Source organism: Falco peregrinus, chromosome 3, assembly GCF_023634155.1.
Source record: "Falco peregrinus isolate bFalPer1 chromosome 3, bFalPer1.pri, whole genome shotgun sequence".
NCBI lineage: Eukaryota > Metazoa > Chordata > Aves > Falconiformes > Falconidae > Falco > Falco peregrinus.
Window position 1 is genome coordinate 28358230 of NC_073723.1, and position 16346 is coordinate 28374575.

The 16346-nt window shown below is 42.2% G+C and overlaps 1 protein-coding gene across 1 annotated transcript in view; it reads right to left on the reverse strand.

Moving 5' to 3' along the window:
* Positions 1–16346, reverse strand: part of ATP6V1C1 (ATPase H+ transporting V1 subunit C1) — a 162835-nt gene that overhangs the window by 38513 nt on the left and 107976 nt on the right. The gene's annotated exons all lie outside the window — the stretch shown is intronic.

Below are 16346 nucleotides of genomic sequence, written 5' to 3' on the forward strand. Positions count from 1 at the left end.
TTGTTTTATGCTGTAAGGACTTTCCCCTTAAAGGCAAGCTCACAGCGTAAAAGGTCTCCCAGGCTCTGCAGAGGGCTGGCAGCAGTTTCTGAGTGACGGCCAAAAATATGTTCTTGAAGCAGTGTTTCCACATTGATGGCACTACAACAGAGGCAGCTCCGCCAGAGATGGAACAGGCAAACCCACGCTTTGGCAGGATAGAGAGTTCTGCCTGCCTAGACGTAAGGGTAGCTGTCATCTTTGCAGTTTTATTTGTCTTCACCTAAGGCAGTGATAGGAATTATGTTCACACAGCAAATAAAAATAGTCCTAGTAAAAATATCCTAGGTTTTTATCCTCTCACTTTTATCTTACCGAAGAGTTATCCACATCACTTTGGAAAGCTGATACTCGCTGAACACAGCACAAGCCCTGTGTAGTGTTGGGTGCTGCCACTGATTACTGGGTAGTTACAAGTACTGAAAAAAGGGAAGGAGAAGAGCAACCCCCTGAACTTTCCACTGTTTAAGTCTCTCTTTACTGCTGTGGATTTAGCACCCTTTTCAGCTGGGGACAAGAAGTGGTTTCAAATGACTCGTGCAAATGGACTGAAGTTTCAGGGTAGCACATGCCCGGAGGACATTCTCTTCTACCTAGCTAATTCCCAAAATATAATCAGCAGGCACCAGCTGAGCTGAAGGAGCCTCTCACGCGTACAGTGCTTTACCCTGCTGGTTGACCTAGTTGTTGATGCAGGGAGTCACACACAATGCCAAGCCTGTTAAGCGACTGCAGATTTCTTTGCATAAACAAGCAAACAAGATATTAAAGAAAAGCTTCAGCTGTGCTGATAAGCTTGTAGGGGCACATAGGCCTTGTTGGCCTGGTTTGGGGTTTGGTTTGGCCTTTCTTTGAACCCAGTTAGGATGGAAAGATGTAGCAAGCTTCAGTGTGGTGCACGAGGCCGGAGGAGGCTGAGCTGCAGCTCTCTGGCCATTTGGAGCTTGCAAAAGCCCACACAGCATCAGTCCTGCTTCATACGTCACATCCTATGATGCCCTGGAAGTGTTTGCTCTGTCATGCTGGTGTATTAGTCGGAGAGATAAAAGGAAAGACTGAAACCGTCTGTGTTATAACACGCCCTAGTCGAAGGCATCACAAGGTTTCTGCGAGACAAGCAGCATCAGTAACGTTTCCATGTCTGCCTACTGATGATTTCCATATCACCTGAACATTAAAGACACTTTGAGGAACATTAAAAGGACCTGAATTTCAGAGGAGAAGTGCATAGCCATTTGTGATCAATTGCTCTGTAAAGACTACGCTGTCCTTAAAGGATCAGCTATGAACTTACAAGTGATGGTCCAAGTCCAAATTCTTTTTCACTTCTAGAAGTACACAAATGCAAAAATTGTCCTCTGCTTGCAAATACAACTTGTACTAGCCCTATGTGTTTTAGGACCATGCTGTATAAGTATTTTGGGATGGCATTTAAAAATAATGTCAGTAACATTCAGAAAATTCTTCTCAGTAATAACATTTTCTTTTCACCATCAGGCACAGTCTATGAAGTGTAGGCACTTATGGTAATTTATGATGATGATGGAGAAGCGAGGCTTGCTCCTGGAGGAAGCCCTTCTTTGTAGCCTGTAACATGGATATGCAGAAACTGGGTTTATGTTCTACTTTGAAAGGTTATTTGTAAACACTTTAAGAACTGAGGACAGGATTTACAACACACAGAGTGAGAAGGCGGTTCTTTGCTCAGTGGTATTACTGCCCAAACAGCCAGGCACTTTACTGGGTCATTTGTTGTCCTGACCTTTTTCAGGATATTTTCATCAGGTTATTTTCTTGTTTAAAATATATCTTCAGGGAGAGGGAAGTGGCCACATCATTTTATTTTATTAAAAAGACAGGCCATGGATTTTTCTTTTCAATTTGGCTATGCCTATGAGGTGAGTGCCGTGTATGCCCGTGGGAGTGGGTAGAGGGACTTCAATGCATGGATAACGTTCAAGGCAGTGATGCTTTAGTTGTAGAACTGTGATAAGCCAGAGGCAAATAAAGCTGATCTGTGTACAAAATATTCTCTATATGAAAAAGCAGATGAAGGAAGGCAGATCTTGCTCTGTTACAACTACATTTTTCAGGACCCTAAAGATCACAGGCTCTTTCCACAACATTTTTTGTGACACCTGAATGCTCTAGAAACCATTCTTCCTACAAAAGATGCCAGCATGGATGGAACTGTGGAAAGAATCTCCTCCTCACCGGCAGGACAAAGGACCCATGCAGAACTGCTTTTTCTTTGTAATATATTAAGCTGTGTAAACATTAATGGGCCATGGGTGCCGGAGCCAAACCTTCTGGGCCAGATCCAGCGACTGCAGGTGTTACCATGGTAGTGCCTCCACCAGCTTTGAAGCAAAGTCTTCTACTTGAGCAGCTCCAACATGCCGGCTTGTGTTCAGAGCCTGGGGCCTCAAGTCAGTCCCACAGACCTGCTTTTGCTACACAACTAGTTATTATCCCCTCATGCCCTCGCAAGACAATTGCACAACCACAGCAAAGGTTTGTGCTCTCCACAACATTGCTGTCAACAAAAGGTATCTTTGCATGACTTTTGGGTCATAATCTCAGAGATCTGTACTGGAACAAGGTCCCCAGGGAAGTGGTCACAGCCCCAAGCCTGTCAGTGATCAAGAAGCATTTGGATAATGCTTTTAGATATATGGTTTAACTTTTAGGTTGCCCAGTGTGAAGTCAGGAGTTGGATTTAATGATCCTCGTGGGTTGGATTCAATGATCCTCGTGGGTCCCTCCCAACTCAGGATATAGTGTGATTCTATGTTTCTTCTGTTTTCTACTTTTCCCACTTCATGGTACATGACTACAAGAATATTAGTGCAACAGTTTGGTGAAAACTTTAGATCACTAGGTGCAAGAAATAAGAACAGAAGAGGACTTAGGCTTTTTTTCTTAGCTTTTAATCATACACAAAATACCAAATAATGTTGTTCATTTACTATGCAATAGAAGTGTCATCTGTCAGAGAAAGACAAAGAAACAAGCTAATATGCAAGCTCAAGCTGTCCTCCAGTGTGTGTTACAATGGCTGGTTGGATTTTTACAGTCTGCCTCCTCTGCTCTTGTCACTTTATTCTGCCTTGGAAGTGTCTACTCAATTGTGTTAGTAACTGATCAATGGTCTGCTAGAGCCTGGATGTGAACTGTTTGCAGGATGACCTCCAAAGTGCCAGCAGCACCTGGCCGAGGGCCAGCATAGGAAAGCGGTGTCCCTCCATCTGTGAAGAAAATCGTAAGGCATGAAAAGTGAATCAAACCAGAGCTATTACAATATCTTATGCAATGTTTTTAAAAGTGCCTTTATTGTAATATGTTGTGAGTATGGAAATCTTTTTCTCATCCCCCTCCCCCAATTTGTATTAAAACATATAAAAAATAGTGGCTTGTCTTTTTTCATTTGCAGAGTTTATTCCTAGAGCACAGCTTTTTAAATATGATCCTCTTCAGTATAATATCTAACTAGAGGGTACTAAACTGTGCATCTCTGCTGATAAAGGAGACACCATTTGTTTTATGGGAGGAGGCATCTGCAAGGTTTAGGTTTCTTCCTAACATCTCAGTAGCTGCATTACAAATAAGACCACCACTTATACTGCCCATATTTACATAGTCTAAATATCACCAAAGAACATAGGCTGCAAGAATCTGGGCCTAAAAGTGTCCGAGAAGTTTCTTTATCTCACTTTTTGCAATGCGTAAGAAAAGCCCAGTTGTGGTAAAATGCTCTTTGCTGCAAGTTACATTTTAAGCACAATTAACATTCAAGGTTCAAATCTCGAAAAGATTCAAAGAAGGATTTCTGTGCTGCAGTTCTTTGAATTAATTCTTTGTGCATCATCTGTAGCCATTAAGTCCTCAGTATTTGTCTCATGTAGGTATGAAATTGTGATTGCCCCATTACGAAATCAAAGCAATGTTTTCATACAATGTAGAGGGTTGAGATGACACTCATTATCACATCGGTACTGATTGTGGATACCACCAGAATAGCTTTTATTAACTTAACCACCACAGGAAAGAGGTAATATGTCATTGGACTTAGCAAAATGAGTTATTTCTTCAGGATCTATTTGTAACCTAATGGCTCGCAAGAGATGAAACTGAAAAATAAGACAATTGTATCTGCAATTAGCACCACACAGCTGAAGCATACTTTGAACTTCAGCATTTATTGTATCTGTAGCTGCTATGACCAGTTTAACTGTTGTGTGGCCTTTTGGGTCAAATCCTATTCCTGTAATTGTGATAGTAAAATTAATGTATCTGAAGCTTCTGTATTTGGGCAGCTAGGATTGCCTATGCTTGAGGAACTTCAGGAAAATGTTTCTCCTTAGAAGCACAAGTATTTCCACTGACTCCACCTGCAAACTTTTCTGGTTTATATTCTTCCTCCAGTGAGCTGTAACTTTCACCTAATTGAATGAATGGATCCATATTTGTTTGCAGAGGTTTGGACAGCTTACACCCCATGTTTAGGACTTCTTAACCTAAATCACTGCAAAAGAGGAATTTCAGTTTTTGCAGTGTCATCAGTTCCAACTTCAGGGTCCCTCTGATCTTTCCCAGCCTCCCAAGGTATACAAAACGCAGTACAGTTTCTTGAAACTTGGTGTGCTTCTTTCCAAAGAGCTCACCAGCTGAAGGGGGGGCGTGAATGACTGTTAATGCATTCTCTGCTTCATATTTTTTTCTCCTGAAATACTGCATGTAATTTGGCTGATTTTGCAATTATTGTGGTAAATGCTAATATTGCAGAGGTTTTATTATTATTATTTAAATCATGTTATTTTTAATAGTGTTCCCGCACATCAGAGTCTAAGCACATTCCTGGCAAGGAGCCTCTGTAGCTCATAGCTCCTCCTCTCACAGCTTAGTTGCTTCAAGTTGACTGTGACTGCCATTACAGCGACACTTTCAGAGCATCATTCAAGCACATTAATGCAGCTTTAATTACTGATATGTTTACTCTGCCAATATACAAGCTCCACTGTACCATCCAGATAATTCTTCAAGGGCATTTATGTTTATGTATTTACCCAAAGCACAGAATCACTTGACCTTTAGTAAAGTTTGTTGCTTTATCTCTCTGTAGCACGCTCCATACAGTCCTCTCAAAATTTATTCCTCACAGGTTTAAAAGCCATCATTTCCACTGCCTTGATATGAAAACTTGAACTTCTGATCTGGGGTTTGGGTTGACTTTTCCCTTTTTATTTCCCCTTGCAGCTTCTTTGGAATATCAGGATTCTGATCTGCCTGCAAACCCCGAGCAGTTAAATAAAACTTCGGGCAGTTTTTCTGCTTAAGGGCATGGTTTCACATTGCTTGTTATGACAGCCTTGCAGTGTCATTTGTTATCTGGCACGGGTAGGTATGTAACTTTCTATTTTCATTGGAATCTCACTTATTTATCCTCTGTTCTGTAAGTACTGGAAGATTAACATGTCATTAGTATTCTTTGTGGTCTTTTGAAAAATATCAGCTGAATCATTATAACACGAGGAAAATGGGTACCTCTCAATTTTGCCTCAAGTTTCCCTCCTATTAGGGCATGCAAACTATGTGAAAACTTCATTTTTGGCTTGAGCCAAAAGCAGTTGCACATAGAGCTGAACATTAGTGAAAACTAATTACACCGTGCTCAGCTTCCCAGCAAAGGAAGAAAAGAGGAGTTATCAGAGGAGGATGAGCCAAGAGCATGACCTGGTTTTCTAACATCGTGCACAGGGAAAGACATAAGCTGCGGCTGATGAGGAATGCTAACAGTATTGTGCAGCTGGCATCTCATGCTAAAGCAAGCAGCCACAGTGACAGCTTGGTAGCGCCACTGGGAGAAATCAGCACCCATCTTGCGGGAAGCAGAGCTGCATGCTTTCTCATCAACGTCCTAAGGGATTTCACTGCAGCACTTTATTATTACCTTTATTTTATACTTCACTCATTGGGTCATTAAGGATGCCATGTGAATGTGTGATTTAAATCTCCCATATGGGACTCTGGAAAATGGAAACAGTACGTGGGCCCCACAGCTCTGAGGTGTCGCCAGCCCGTGGAAGCTCATCTGAGGTGTGGTAGGAAGAGACAATTTGCTCCACGGACAGCAGCAGTAACTACGTCTGCTTCCCACAATCTGTGCCTTATTTTTTGCACTGCAGAAATCTTAGCTCACCATACCACATCCTCATCTCCCTCCTTCTCCACAGTCCCAGGTTGTCTCCATATCCCCTAACACCCCTTGCCCATGGCAGCCTGCCAAGGGCCAGCCAGGGAGGAGGCAGTGTGTGCTGTGGCTGGTCCAAGCCATTGCTGTCTGGCTAAATGGAGCAGATGATCGCTGAGCTTCTGCTGACACCTCATCTCAGTGCAAGCAGCCACTCTGCTGCAGAAAAAAAATGATGAGTAGAATGTGAGTTTTACCCAGTGCCCTCCCACCAAATAAGAGGACTCTATTTGCTAAATAAATCCTGTTCACTTTGAAGAAAATGCTGAAGACAAGACCTGCTGCAGGTGGGACTTTTAACAGGACTCCCTAGAATAAGACAGGTGCTACCCTGGAGAAATACAGAGACTTTGGAGTGCTAAAATCACAGGGCTGTATCTGACTGGAGCCTGGGGGAAGGTATAGTGAGTATGATGGATTGCCTTTGCTGCAAGGATAGACTGCTACTACCGATATCTGTAGCCTTCCCTCAAACTGCAAAAGAAGCAGCTGTTTGCCACTTTCTGGTATTTCTGTTGGAAAACTGAAGTTTTCAAGTCATGTATCATCTGTCAAAAATCTTTATGAATCTTGCTGTGATAAATGCAAGAGTGATAAATACGTACTACAGAGTTTTGCAGCGGAGATGCAGCGTTTGCTGTTTCAGGCAGCCCTAGCTCAGTCACGCAGAGTTGGTTGAGGGCTCTTTTATCTAGACGGAGAACCTCAAGGAAATGTTATCCTGGTGAAAAGGTTGGCAGGAGACAGGATGATGAGAATATTCTTCTGATCAGAATTTAGAAATCAGGCAGCTTACGAAGACAGTAACAAGACAGAGCTTTAGAGTCAGAGCAGAGTTAACTTTCTAGAGTTGGAGACAGAGCTTTAGAAAGTACCAAACACAGCGGTGTCTTAGCTGTGGTGGGATTACCCATGTCAAATCTCCCTGTTGTCATCGCTAGTTTTATTCAAGGTGAACAGATTTAGGAACACATTGTATATACAGCAGAGTAAGAAGGATGATTTGAATGTCTAGCCTATTTCCCCTCAGGAAGAATGCTAAGATGCTCTTATCCGCATTTCTGCGTAGTCCTTGGCAGAAAGGATAACCCGTGGTTGCTAATTTTAAGACTGTACTGAGAACAATATGGTTATTTCGGGTGGTTTTGAATGTTCATCATGAAACACCAGTACATTTTCTGAGTTTGCCTTTATCCCCAGTGATCACCTCTTCCTATCATCTTCAGAGGGATTAAACTGTTTTAAACTGTTGAGGAGTCTCTTGCACAACAAGAAGCAAGAAAACATGGAGCTCAGAAAATAAGGGAAAGTACTAGGATGAAAAAAAATGCCCAAGGAATTAGATAAATAGAAGAAAGAAGAAACATTATGGAAACTGTAGAAGAGTGTGAGACTTAGAGATGTGCCTGGTGGGGCTGCAGCCAGGTGTGGGTGGATGGAAAGGGAGAAAGGACTGGGAGAGCAAAGGGGGTTTGGAAGGGGGTAAGCAAGTGTGTGTGTGTGACTGGGGCAGGGCGCCCCAGTGTAGGTGGCCCATGGCCTACCTTGTCATTTTCAAGGTAGCCACAGAAAGGGGAACTAAATGCCTCCTTCTGTAACCCCTCGTGTTAAGAAAGGAAAGAATTTTCCCTAAATAACAACCAGAATTTTCTGTGCCAGCATTATTTTGAAACTGGGAATAAAAAAAAAAACCCAAGGTGGGATAGACCTGTCCTTTAACAAATAGGAAGAAATCTGAATATGAGTGAAAAATATGATGTTATTATTTTATAAAATTTACAGTTGAATTTTTAAAGTCCCTGTGGTAATTTTCTGTTGCTCCTTTTATTTTTTTGTAAAGACTGGAGGCTGTTAGTGTAGTGTGGGATATGAAAAAACTCAATACTCTTTCCACTGTAGCAGTTAACTCTACAGGAAGACTTTCCAGAGTCTTGGAGATCTGGTATTTCATTTGTGCCCTGCTTTTGCCAGCATGGAATTTCAACGGGCATCAAAATATCAAAGCCTGACATTCACAAGGTAGCTTTAATACCTTGCAGAAATGGTAAAATTCGGGCAAGTAATTTTTCCTTAATTCCAAGCAGTTACATTTTTAGTCCGAATGTGATTTCTGCGATCAGGTGCTCTGCTGCTACCTCTTTTTAGCCTTTTATTTTGTAAGGCATTTACGTTCCTCAGCTGGATTAGGTCCACATGAAGAAGGCATACACTGAAGGCAAGGAGTGATAATGGAAATTCAGAGCACAGGGCAGCTGAGTAAGCTCCGTGGCAAGCAATGTTGCAGAATAAGAGCTAACAATTTGAAAGGTCAAATGTTTGTATTCTCAGAGACTACGCTCTCTTCATTAACTTGCAGTTGCCATGATAATCTCATGATAAATTTCAGGGAAAAAGAATTAATAATTGACTTGTCAACAATTAGAAGAGTTATGTTTAAAATGCCATAAGAACATTCAAATTCAGACATTTTCCTTATGAGTATATGTATTCATTAAGTGACTGTAAATCACTAAGAGGGAGAATAATTAAGGTTTTTGTCTTTATGCAATGAGGAGAATTACATACAAAATTCTTACCATTTAAGATTTCTTTGTGAAAATGATGACTTGCACATTGACAAGGATTTATTAATGAAACTCATTCATGGAATGACTTTTTTTCTAGACTTTAATATCTCAAGTTGAAACTTATCAGTTTGCCATGGTTTAAGATATATTAGACTTGTTAAATGCAAGAGTATAACCATTAGCTTTGGATAATAAATGGTCTCTTGTAAGAAATAATTTAGCATATCATCAAAGCAAATAGTAGAACTAATTGCATTCCATTTATCATTGGCCATGTCAAATCTGGTGTGGTATTTAAAAGCAAACTTTGTCTGAGAATTAAACGCAAGTCATTGACATTGATTATGCTTATGATTGTATTTACATGTGGTAAAATCTCAGAAACACAGTCCCTAGATATTATTATAATCATTCATTTAAACTCCGCTTCTATTACAGAAAATGGTAAACATTTATTTGGCTTCTCAGAGTAAACCTAAGCCCAAAGCCCTGCTCCATAACTAGAAAAATATGGGGATGTTCTGAGCAAAGGACTGTCTGGGAGGTGGTAACCTTAAGTACACACTGTTTTAGGCATTTTTTTCCCATGATGGATGACATTTGGGCAGCCATCTCTCCCTCCAGCTCCTGAGCTGATGTGGACATCCAGCTCAGCTGTGGGATAGAAGCAGCTTCCTAGATGCTGTGCTGGGTCCCTGCCCCACAGTTCTAGGCAGTAGAGAAGAGATGAAACAAATTCTAAAGTATGCAAGAAAATTATATATAAGAAAGAAAGATTTTTTTTCCCCCCCCAATAATGAACAGCCATTATCTGCTCCTTTGGAAAACCACCTTTAATAAAAAAACCCAAATCCCAGTCCTGGAGCACCAGGCAAAGCCCAAGACTAGTTCCAGTGGTGTTTTTCATGAGCAGGTGCAGGGTAAGTAGGCAGGGAGCAGCCACCACAGTATGCTTACAGTTACCAGTAATAGCTCCTCGAATAAGACCATCTCTCTCCTGCAGAGGCTGGGTGTTTTGTTGTCCCCTGACCTAGGAGCTCTCTGCAAGGGAGGTAAGCATCAAAGGCATGGCCCTGGCAGGACACTGTGGCTGGGAGAGGGCTGGAACCCCTGAGGGATGCCTGGGGCTGAAGGCTGAGCTCAGCTCAGCTCTCATCACTCCACAGCAAGCCAGTGGGGCCTCGGTTGCAGCCCCGCTGTCCTGCGGGCTTCCTGGATGTGCATGACCCCACTGCCCCGCACAATGTCTTCCTTGGGGTCTTGTCTTGGGGTTTTGGAGATGTTAAAACTAGTTGAGATTTTCTGGCTTAGCACTTAATGTCTTCTGCTTTGAGTGTGTACACTGAGCCGTACATACTTGCTGCTAAAACAGTGCATGACAAGAGGATTGGGTACCAATCAGAAGACACTCCTCCGGCTTTGCCTGGTGCTCGCTTCATGTTCAGCTTTCAAGCTGGTCAGATTTGGAATGAACTGACTATTTTGATCAGCTGCAAGGAAAAGAGTATAATAAAGATAACCCAGCCCTGGTTGCTTTGCTTTGCTAACTTTCCTATTGCTTCTGCAAATCTGGCTGGCAATAGCAAAGCCAGGGGATAGCACTGATGCAGTATCCTGAGCAGATGATATCCATAGCTACTGTTTCGCTTCCAGCAATGTTATGTCTGGTCCAAGACATATCCCCACATTCTTGAGCCAATGGTGGGTAAAGTCCTAAACAAGATCAGGGATCTTAATGGCAACAAAATTAAAAAGGTATTTCTTTCCCCATTTTTGAGGACCACAGAAAGGCTGAGCCTAGGAAAAAAACGTGCAAGCTACAAATCTTAGAGTTAAGGGCCAGCCCCGAGAGAGAGAAAGGCAGGTACAGAAACATGGTTTCCTAGAGGTAGAGATCAAACTTGGTTGCATACAATTAGGGACAACAACAACAAAGCAGCATGTTGACAGACGACCTGTTTGAAGGCCCCCAACTACCAATAGCATCACTACTGCAGTGGTCTGATAACCAAATGGGTAAGAGTTTTTTTCATTTTTTGCTTGCCACGGAGCTTACTCAGCTGCCCTGCGCTCTGAATTTCCATTATCACTCCTTGCCTTCAGTGTATGCCTTCTTCATGTGGACCTAATCCAGCTGAGGAATGTAAATGCCTTACAGAATAAAAGGCTAAAAAAGGGTCCTGAGCCTGCTCATTCCTGTATGTACCTGACATGGATCCTGCAGATCCTTCTGTATGTTCTTAACTGGGTTATAGGGGTATTAGTCCATGCTGGTCTCTATTGCTAGCCTATTATCTACGGGTTTTCTGGTCTTTATGGGGGCAAAAATGAAAATTCTTTGTGAAAAGGTCTGTCAAGTTCTAAGAGGAAAAATGCATGTGTTACAGAAAATTCAAATGCAGAGGGAATTCTGTTCCTTTTTCTTCTGCTAACATTAGCAACTCTATTCATGCAAGCAAAGTAAACAGGATTTATCTTAAATGGGTCAAGTATTTTTTCTCAAATTTGTTGTCACTTGCTTTGAAAGCAGTGGAAAGAATTTGCTAGGGTTTTGTCTAAGAGTCCTGCCCCTTTCACCCTGGTAGGAAAGGCCTCTGCCTTGGCTTGTGGTTCTCTCATCCCCAAAATGTGTGAGACAACATTGTCAATAAAACAGAAAATGCAGGCACATGTTTGGAGGCATCTCAGACAGTGCTGAAGTGCAATCTCAAGAGACTACTTCCTTTTCGCTGCTTTTGGGTGACAAGGGGGAGATCACCGCCACCTCTCAGAGCTGGGAGGGTGATGAAAGACATTGACAAGTGGAAAGTGCTTCTGCAGGGGTTAGCTGGAAATCTTCCTCTTGAAGGCTGTGGGTCTTCACTCTTGACAGAATGCCCTACCAGCCAGGGGAAGCTCAGAAAAACTGGGGGCTGCTGGGGGACACTATGCCTAGAAACCACAGGAAGAACACGTGCGTGTTCAGAAAGCTGGAAGGTGACTGACAAGAACAACTAGCAAGCCAAGCAGTCTGAAAAGACTCTGCATAGAGCTAGGACCACATTTGGGGAGGGCTACTTACACAGGAACTGCAGGGCTGAGAATAAATATCTGGGAACAAAACTTCCTTGGAAATGCAACAACCAACCACAGAGTATTCATTCTGAAAGTTAATAAAAAAGAACTCCCTGTTCAGTAGCCACCAGTATGCACATGATATGCATATTTTTAACCTCCTTGCATGGTCCACAGACCACTTTATCCTGCTTTAGTGTTTGGGCATCCAAATATGTAAGATTTGACATGTTATATATCAAATAAGATAAGCTGATATAGTCTTACCGCTGCTGACTAGGTCACTCTTCTGGGAACCACCACCTCCTGTTTATCTGCAGAGGGAAACGCCATGCCTCTTCTCCAGTCCAGAGATACTTGTAATGAGAAATGATCCATTCCACGGAGGCCTAACCTTCGACCTCCAGCTGATCCCTTCAGGTTTTAGTGATGATCCATGACAAGTGGATAGCAGGAACTTGAATGGGTGTGATTAATACCAACTCCGTATCTATCATGCAATGAACACGAGTCATTTCTAATCTGGGCTGGACTTGGGGCACATTTCCTAACAGCAAAATGTCTATAACCTGTTGCAGATACTTAAAACTTCTGAGTTTTCTTTACTAGTTAAGGTGGAGTAGGCATGCAGGTGGCTAGACTCCCAAGTAATGCTCATATTTGAATATTTTCTTCAATAGTCCTTATTTAATAGCTCAGATGTTTAGTTCACAGTCACTTTCATTTAGTCTCTGCCCATCCAGTCTGCATTTTTTGGAGGTGAAGACATTCTAGCACTGGACTGGAAAGAGTTTATAGTATATTGCTGGATACTCCTAAACCATGACTGAATTTTCTTTTGTCCTTTCCTTCTACCTTTGATTTTTGTAAAACAACCTCAATTTACTTTAACTTATTTGTGAATCTTTATATAGTGCTTTGAGCCACTGTTTCCATTAACTTTGTGTAAACAACTTAGCACGAGTATGAGATCTATTTTGTAACTATTCTCCATAGAAATTACGCTTAAACTCACTCTTCTGAAACCAATCTACACTAGAAAGTTGGGACCTTATTTCCATCCCATAATGCTGTTTTGATCCAGCAAACCATTCAGTAAATATAGGTGAGAGGCGACTGCTCTGTGTGAGTCAAGGCAGAGATGTCTTTCCTCTCATCACCTCTGCGCTTTTAATAATTATGAATCACTCCTCCAGCTGGTTTTCAGTATTTCTGTCAACTGGACAGGAACAATGATAGCTCCAAAGTATGCAGCAATGAAAAAGGTCTAAAGATCAGGGTACCAATTGATATTACTTCCACAAGGTCCTATTTATACAGGTCGTTTTACTAAAAAGAGGGACTATTGGAGCACTAGCATTTCTACAGTACTGTGGATATGAGGGATCTCCAGCCTTCATTTTTCTTTTCTCATGCCTCTGCCCTGTGCATGGGCGTTCCTGCCCCGAGCAGCTCTGACAAAAATGCAATTTGTACTGATTCTTTCCTCCCACCACAACGGCCTCATGCTCCGGCTGGTTGACTACAGATTGTCAACTATATGTGGAACTGAGTGCCACTGTGTGTGAGAGTATCCAGGGCAGGGATCATACTGTCACATTCAAGCATTCAGAAATCAAAGTAACCTTTTCCCTCCATCTGAAGATGGACTGTTGTTTGCATTTGTCTTCTGCCACGCTGAGTTTTCAGAAGCTAGGGACATTTTCTTCTTAATGGAAGATGAAATTCCTGTGTAATCACATAATTCCTGCACCTGAGGCTTTTAAGAAAAAACACCGACTGCTGCAGGAGTTGGCAGCAGTAGGGGAAGAGGAAGAGGAGATGGAGGAGGAAATAATCTCATTCTCTCACTGCAGGAGCGGAATCTGACCCCACTGCTGATGTCTGGTGATAGAGGGTGCATCAGAGAGGGAAAGGAAATGGGAGAACCAGAGGGGAGAAGAAGTAGCCCATAGGAAGACATAAAGAGAAGGAAATACTTGGGATTAGCAGGGAAGGTCATGGGGCTATGCAGCCTTCAGACACCTGTCCAAAGCAATTTGAAGCTCCTGACCGCTGGGCTCCCTCACCAGTGAGTATTTTTTGCACTCCAGAAGATGAGGTGGGGAAGGGTGTCTTTCCTGCTCCAGTTAATCTGCGTCAAAGGGTAACACCTCACTTTGTCTACATCCAACTGTGAACTGTGCTGAAAGGAAAGCCTAGAGGCAAAAAAAAGAAGGAAATGTGGTAGAAGTGCCTCACAGCTGGAAGTAAGGGGAACTCAAGGCTGGACATGTATTTTGTGCACTGCTGCCTTTTTACCTTTGGAGAACAAAATGTGAATTGTTACTCTGGTAATCTATGAAACCTGCATATGGAGCCATCAAATGTTAGGAATCCAAGTATTATAACTGAGTGTAGAGAAGTGTTAATGACGTAGAAGGAAATTTTATATTAGTCTCTCCAGACAAAAAGAGGACTGCTGTTTTGTTTAGCACTGTACAAAAAATATAGAAACATTGAGCTGTGGCATCAGTTTTCTAGTTCTGTGTTAATATCACCAGTGGTATGGAAACACTGTATAAAGTATTCATCCATCATTTTTTTCTCATTGTGTATATAATGACTACACAGTTCAGTCTTGTGCTCTCCCAAACTGTGTGCCACTGTTTTGTTTTTTTTTTTTTAGTAGAGTTGAAAGGATGAAGTTTATGTTTCTGTTTTCAAGTGTTGCTTCCTTTGTATGAGCAGGAAATCCTCCCTCCCTCCATACATTTAAAAAATAGCTGACAGTGCCCCCAATTAATTGCATATCAAACTGAAGTTCTTCCTGTCCTACGTGACTGTCCTCCCCTCTTAAATAGTCCATCTGGTTTTTTTAATCCCAGTGCGAACATTAAAAACATCCCCTACTTGCCAAAACAAAAACTCTTCTGGGAAGATGAATGTAGATGAAATGGCAGTAACTGATGTGCCAGTTACATCATTCATATATCACTGGGATATCTTTGGATATTACCATCAGAAGACATCTAAGAACACAGATAAAATACATAATTCTACATGGAACTAGTATTGACTTATTCTTTGCCTTTTCCATGCTGGATGACTTTTTGGCTGCACCTAAACATCTCCAAACTAGTCAAGTCCCTTTTCTAGTTTAAATTCCTTCCAAAAACGTGTTTTGAAAACTCTGCCTTCCCAAAGAATACAGCTTTCTGGATTGCTTCTCTGTGCATATCACTGTAACCTTTGCCCTCCCTTCTAACCCTTCCTCTTTTGTTTGCCTGTTAATGATTCACATTTATTGTGCCATGTCCAACCTCTGCCCAGATCTCTCTTCCTATCTCTCTATAGCTTTTTTGGTTTGGGTTGGTTTTGTTTCTTTTTTTTTAAATATATTCTGATTCTTCCTCCCACACTTGCATGCTGGAATAGGAACCCAAACGAACAAGTCAGTCACTGATGAAGGGTACGATACAGAATATACCTGAGAAAACAGCAGTGTAAACCACTCCATTTTTAGTCCTTAATGCAGGGATTGGCTGCAAATGTACGTGAGAGGTCTTCTTACTTTCTAATCGATGTGCCTGCTTTTACTGACTTCATAACCTGCTAGGGCTGTTATCAGGAAAGATGAGACACTGTAATGAAACTGCATGTATTTGTCAGTTCACTTCCTCCTCATTTAAAATCGCTTGCAAAAGAGAAGGTGACAACAGATGAAAAGAGTAAACAAACTCCATCCCTGCATGCTGTGGAACCTCAGCCTCATTTTATTTCTGAAGAGATGACAGGTGTGCATCTATTCACTGCTTTTCTAAGTTCTTTCTGCTATAAAGCTAAACCCAGCTTTGTTTTGGGGAAAAAAATAGCCAACTGTACTAGCATACCCTTTAAAAAATAAAATGAACGTGCCCAGAGATTAACAATTACTTTCCAGAACAAGTTATTTCTTGGTGAACTACATAACTATGTATTTTAGTGTCCGGAAAGAATTGTGACTACTGCAATGAGGTCTTTTTCGAAAAACCAGCCCTGTGTGGTTTGGTGAAATTGACAGGGTGGACTGGGGCTGGCAGATCAGGGATCCTTCCCAGCTCCGCCATGGAAGAGCTTTGTGACCTTTAACTGAGGCATCTGATCTCCGAGCGGCTGCTTCTCCCCTTGCAGCTGAGCCGCGCTTCCTCACAAGGGCATCACGGAAGGACTGAAGGCGTTGGGATGTGCTGAAGACGTCCCAGTGCTTCAGTGGAACTCTGTGAGAGACATGGGCCAGCTAGATCCGACAGTTCGTGATTCTACTTACAGGACCCCTGAAGTCCCAAAACTGGTGAAAGAGGAGGCTGCCAGGTCAGCTTGCCCACGCTCAGTGAGCCAGCGCGAGTTACCGGGCTGCTGTCAGCCCAGGACGGAGGCTTCCAGCCGGCGGCGGGCACCCGGCTTCTCCTCCCCGC